The sequence below is a fragment of the Phaenicophaeus curvirostris genome, chromosome 3 (genome assembly GCF_032191515.1).
Source record: "Phaenicophaeus curvirostris isolate KB17595 chromosome 3, BPBGC_Pcur_1.0, whole genome shotgun sequence".
In the NCBI taxonomy this organism is placed as follows: Eukaryota; Metazoa; Chordata; class Aves; order Cuculiformes; family Cuculidae; genus Phaenicophaeus; species Phaenicophaeus curvirostris.
Genome location: NC_091394.1, coordinates 46,888,065 through 46,894,064, shown reverse-complemented (window position 1 = coordinate 46,894,064; position 6,000 = coordinate 46,888,065).

Sequence of the window (6,000 nt, the reverse complement as noted above, 5' to 3'; positions counted from 1 at the left end):
TGGGAGCTCCCAGAGGCAGGATAAGTGCCGGCAGGATTCCTCGGGGACCTTTCCTCTCTCCACAGTGTAAACATACCCTAAATCAATAAGGGCATTCCTGTTGTATTAGAATACTTACATACTGTTTAGCTGGCTGAAGATGAGAAGTGCGGTAGCTGTAATGGTCTGATGATATCACTCCACATTGACTTCTAAGGGTAAGAGAAACAAGCCCACCAGCTGGAGCTGAAAAATGTAGTCAAGCTTACATTCAGGTATATAGGTTTGGTTTGGTGAATGCTGGAATTGAAAAAAAATCTCTGCAGGCTTGGTTAACAGAACTGATCTTTTAAGAAATTCTTCAGATCCTCAGAACCTGCTCTATTAATTTAGTGGTATAGTAGTATGACTTAATAAGACCTTCCAGATGGTTCACTTCAGCTCACCTCAGTTCACCACTGAATGAACTGTATGCAGTAAGTTAGCTTTATCCTCACCATTTCAGCTCACACAACTCTCTTGTGTAGGTCCTCAAGAATCTTCAAAAGTGAATTTCATGTTGACATCATCATTGCAAAAGCTGAAGGGGACCAAGGAGATCAATCCACCTATGTGTATACTATTATATTTTCTAAGTGAACTATCATGGATTTTACATAATAACAGATAAAACTTATTTTCTTCTAAGTGGTTTTGGATCAAGATGGGTCTAGGACGGTAATGGTAAATCAATTACTTCCACACTAAATACACATGATTGTTTTGGCCTGTTACCCAAGAAGAGCTAAGAGTTTTGCTTGCTGTAGGTTTATCATGAATATTTTTCAAATTCTCCAAACATTTACCAAAAAGATGTCTATTATCTCTCTTCTTATCTGTTTTGAGTTGTATGGCTTTTGGATGCATTCTGCATTCATGCTAAATAGTTTAATTCTAGAAGTGGAGTTAAATGAAATATGCACAGGTGGCTAAAGCAGAGGCTTGGTCAGGTTTTTTGCCATTAAAGGACAATTATGTTTTGGCTTGGTTATTGTAGTCACTGGATCAAAACCATGTCCTTGGAAAATTAAGGATTCTAGCAATCTGCCTGACCACATTGTCATGCACATATAAGTGTAGTTGATTTGTGAATACAAATGCAATTCTGGACATCTAAGTTTGTTTCCAGTTATTGTCAGCCAGCTGTGGACCTTCATCCACAAATAACTTGTCATATTTGGCATACTTTGGTGACATACCATGGTGCTTATAGTAATCTTATATAGGAGGGAGAATGATTTGAGCAAAATGAAGATTCGTCAAATTCAATATGAGAGGACAGAAGTTTGTGAACTTTAGAACTTTTAAAGTTGATCTGCTTAGGATCAAGTGTTGTTTTAATGTTTAGGATTTAGAAATGGTTAGTTCATGATAGAGTTGATAAAGCATTTTAGCAGAGATGAGATGAACCAGTGATAGCTTGAAGAGGAATCAAACAGGGAAAGGGAACGTGTGTAGAAAGACATGCTGTTCCCAGACAGAGGTCTGGAGGAGAAGATGCTAGTGAGAAATAGTTTGCACACCAGTCCTGCACCTACAACATGTATGCTGTATTCCTTGATGCTTTCACACCTTGGCAGCATCGGAAAACCAGACCTGCCTGTGGCAGATGCAGGCAATCTGGAAAAGTGTAATCACACTGGGGGCTCATTGCAGTCGAAAATAGTGGACGTCACTTCTCTTGGTGAAGATAGTGGTGGAATTTGTGATAACCTGCGTAACATCCCAGTCTTAAGTGGAACTTTGGCTCCTTCCAACCTGACTTTGAATGTTTCCAGGCATAAGCCTTCTACCACCTCTCTAGGCAACCTGTGCCTGTGTTTCAACACCTTAGTTGAAAAAAATTTCTTCCTTATATCTACTCTAAATCTACCCTCTTTTAGTTTAAAACCATTATCCCTTGTCCTGTTGCTATAGGCCCTGCTAAGAAGTCTCTTCCTATCATTCTTATAGGCCCCTTTTAAGTACTGAAATGCCACAATTAGATCTCCTTGGAGACTTCTCTTCTCCAGGCTGAACAACCCTAAATTTCTCAGCCTTTCTTAATAGGAGACGTGTTCCATTATTTTTATGACCATGCTTTGGGCCCTCTCCAGCAAGTCCATGCCTTTCCTATGCTGAGGACCTCCAGAGATGGATGCAGTACTCCAGGTGGGAGTACCCTAAGTGCACACCCTGGAATCATACTCTTGTTCCTGTGACAAAGTAAATCTCTGAGCTGAGCTGGGTTTTGGCCGCAGATTTTATTATCAGCATATGGTTCCTTGATGAGTTTCTTGCACAAGGACCTTGCTAAAAGCCTTTTTTTCATGCTTACTTAAGTTCTAATTAGATTACATGCTCTGGCCAAAACTGGCATTTGATTCCCTTTCTGATTTTATGTGTTTTGCATTTCTCCTCCCCAGTTCTCTTTTGCAGAAAGCCACACTTACTTCAGTTTGATTTATCCCAAATGCTTAAGCCTAATACACAGTGGAAGGATATATCCACAAGGTGTATGAGTACACGAGAGTTCCATTGGGAACGGTGGTGGTGTTTGCATCATTTCACGTGTATCTTCTGTATGCTGTATTATAGATTTTATGGTTTATGTTGCTTGGTTTAAATTGTGATGGAGTGAGAAAGTAACACTACGATGGAAGAGAGAGAAGTTCAAGAGAGAGCAGAGTTCAATCTCCTTTTCCCTAGTTCTCAAGGTTTAGTGATTTTCCCCATCCTCAGGTCTGTGACAGATTTTTAGGCACTAAGTGTTCATGTAGGTACAGACTTGTCTATGACCTTTTAACACAGGAACACATATCATTGGCCTAATAACATTCAAGATCCAAGACATTTCAGAGCAGTGAAGATGAGTCATTTGAAACACAATGATCCACAATAAAATTAATGGTGGGAGTGTCTGTCAGATCAGGCAACCCTGATGGTGCTCCAGTTAGTTCTATTTGTAACTGATATTAAAATCTTGAAAACTGTAGTGATTCATGGTCACTAAAGTTCATAGCAGTGCTAGTGTTTCCATTTTAAGGAAAAGAACAAGAATTAGTTTAAAATACTTCTGACTGTAATTAATGGAGTGGGTAGGTGACTGAAAACCTAGTATTTTAGCAGGCTGGCAGAGGTGGGCAATTAAAAAGGCAGGGGCCATAGTATGCTGAACCCCTAAATTACTTAGTATGCTCAGACATCCCATACTGACTACATTGGGGGCACTGCTGAATTCCCCTTTGGGCATTTCTAGCCAATTTCCAGGAAGATTCTTGGCTTGCTGACTGTTTTGTTTTGGTCTCTGAGAATACCCTTTGCGGTTTTAACCAGGTTGCATACAGTCCTGTGGATGAGCAGTTTTCTATTTAATTAGAAATATGCTATCTTTTTTTGACAGAGACTAAAACATGGACACTTTATTTTAGCTGCTGCAGTATACAGAGTGTTAGTGTTCTCTTAGCCTTGGCCCTCTTACTGTGCCTTAGGAGTCTGAAGAAACCTTTTGAAGCAGCCCTGCATCTTCTGAATTTCTTGCACATGCCAAGAAAAGAATAAAGCTATGTACTGGATGGTTGTTACACAGGGTTGTGTAATTATCCTAGAAATATGAGTCCTTGTGTCCAATTTTTCACCCCCTTGTCAGCAGCAGGAGAGGCAATCTCAGTACTGAGCACAGAACACTTCCCCTTTACTCTCTCTTTGTTATATCTCAAGAGCCCTGCATACAAGACTTTCCTTGGGATGGCAAAATCAATACTCCTAATGCTCTTAAGAAACTTTAAGGTGAAGTGACTACCTAAAAGGACTAGTATAAAGACAACTCGGTTATGTCTGCATGATTTCAAGTGACTGTAGTTTGGACGCATCTTTTCAGTATTCAGCCCATTCTCCTTGGCTAATGCCACATTGGAATGTATTGCTTGCTATATTATTATACAATTACAATGTGTAGACCTATGCTGCCACTGAAACACAATAAAAGAAGCTTATGATAGTTCTAGTTTTATGTCTGAATAACAGCATCATTCTGCAATCCTGCTGTGGAGTTTACATTATGAGCAGAGGTACATAAGGGCTTGTGAATATTATTCTACTTTATGCCCTGTAACTTCTCTCCTTGCAGATTTCACTGAATGACTCTTAAATTGTGCAGTGAAATCTGCATTTGTGTAAGTAGCAACATTCTGTTCCATCATTTTCTAGAGAAAGCAGCATACAAAAGACAGCCTTTCCTAACCCCTGTTTCCTTCACCTCCATGCCTCCCTGCTTCACCTTCAGTTTCTCTCCCAGCTGAAAAGAGATTCTTATGCATCTTTCAAATGATTACTAGCTTTGCAGTAAAAAAACATTGGCTTCTTGTAATGCCCAGAGGATCTTAATGTAAAGAATGGTGGTAGTTCAAATAGCCTAAGGGTGATAAAATCCATTTCTCTCACTTGGCGTTGCCTCCTACTCATTCAATTTTGGTGTTTATTGCAACAAGAAGAAAGAATAAAGTAGACCCCTCTGGACTTCTGAAATTTCTCTTAGCAAAGTAACTTCTCAGTAACAGATAAAAAAATAGCTTTGGTACTCAGTACAGACTGAAAAAAAAAAAAAGTCTTAAGAGTGTGTGACTCACAGTGTTGCAAATCCTAAAGGTAGGCTCCCAACTCCAGGGGAAGAGTTTACAGGACCACTCATCATCCCTTCCTGTTCCATGAGCTGGGATCCACTGCAGGCACCAAATCAAGAGGAGAGATGAGGAAACTGCTTTGTGAGGCTTTCTCCTTCATGGTTTGGGTGCCTTTGAGAAACTTGGATTGGAGTACTAGCCCTCTGCTTGGGCATTAGGTGCTCTTGGGCAACTACTCTCTTTTGAAATGTGTGTGTCCAGCACACATCAGGGTTCTTCAGGGCAGGTCCTGGCAGACAGAGCACATCCTACTGTCCCACACAGTAGCAGAGAAGTCGGGGGCCACCAAGGCAGCCCAAGCTCCAGGCACTGGACACCTCCCTGGGGACGGGGACAGGCTGAGGCTGAGTCAGGACATGGGCCTGCAGGGGGACCTAGCTTGGTGGGGCCACAACTAGGCATGGAGACCAGCTCAATGTAGTGTTGCAGGGACTGACAGCCATGGGAGGCTGAAATGAGGTTCTGTGCTGTGGGCAGTGTGGGGAAACCCCGGGGTGGGTGGGCAGAGACAAGCAGGGCTGGCAGTGCCTGGGAGCCATGGTGGTATGCTAATTTTCACCCACCTTTTGCATTGTAGCCAGGTGATGAAAGCACTCACTGAAGGAGGAGAAGTTACAGTTCTTAATCCTTCCCACCTGGAAGGGTTTCCATTCACCTCTCCTACGTTGCTGGTGGGTACCCATGTATTACAGCACTTCCACCCTTTTCATCCTTCATGGTACAAAACCTGGTCTAGGGTGACCAACTCTTCACAAGTGCTGCAGAGGGAATCACTTTACCCAAGTTAGGCTTGTGAAGCCCATGTAGCGTCAGGTCTGGAAGGCCACTTGTACAGGTCTCTACAATTTACCTACTATCATTTCAACACAGATTACTGTACATGCATCCTGTAAATGGATACTGACAGCATGCATCATTGTCCTTTCATGGAAAAGGTGAAATTTACACTGTTATACCTCATTACTTTATTTATTTCAAATTCTATTTGAAATTTTACATTTTATTGAACTTTTGTTTTCATCTCATTAAATATCTTCTTTAGTGTGAATGCCGGCGTGTTAAAGCCACAGAGGATATTGAAAAATCATAACCTCCCCAGTATGATAAATGAAAAGGATGTATGATAGAGAGCTTTCTCAAAGTTATTGTTCAAAATTTCCTTATGGAGAAGTATATGAGCTAGTAATACCATAAAAAGGCTCCCCTACTTGCTAGCTGTAAAGGAATTGTGAAGGAAATACAAGTTTAATTACTCCAATAAGCTTTGAAACAATCCTAGCACTGAAAAGAAGTTCTCAAATCACTGAAACTTTTAAGTAAG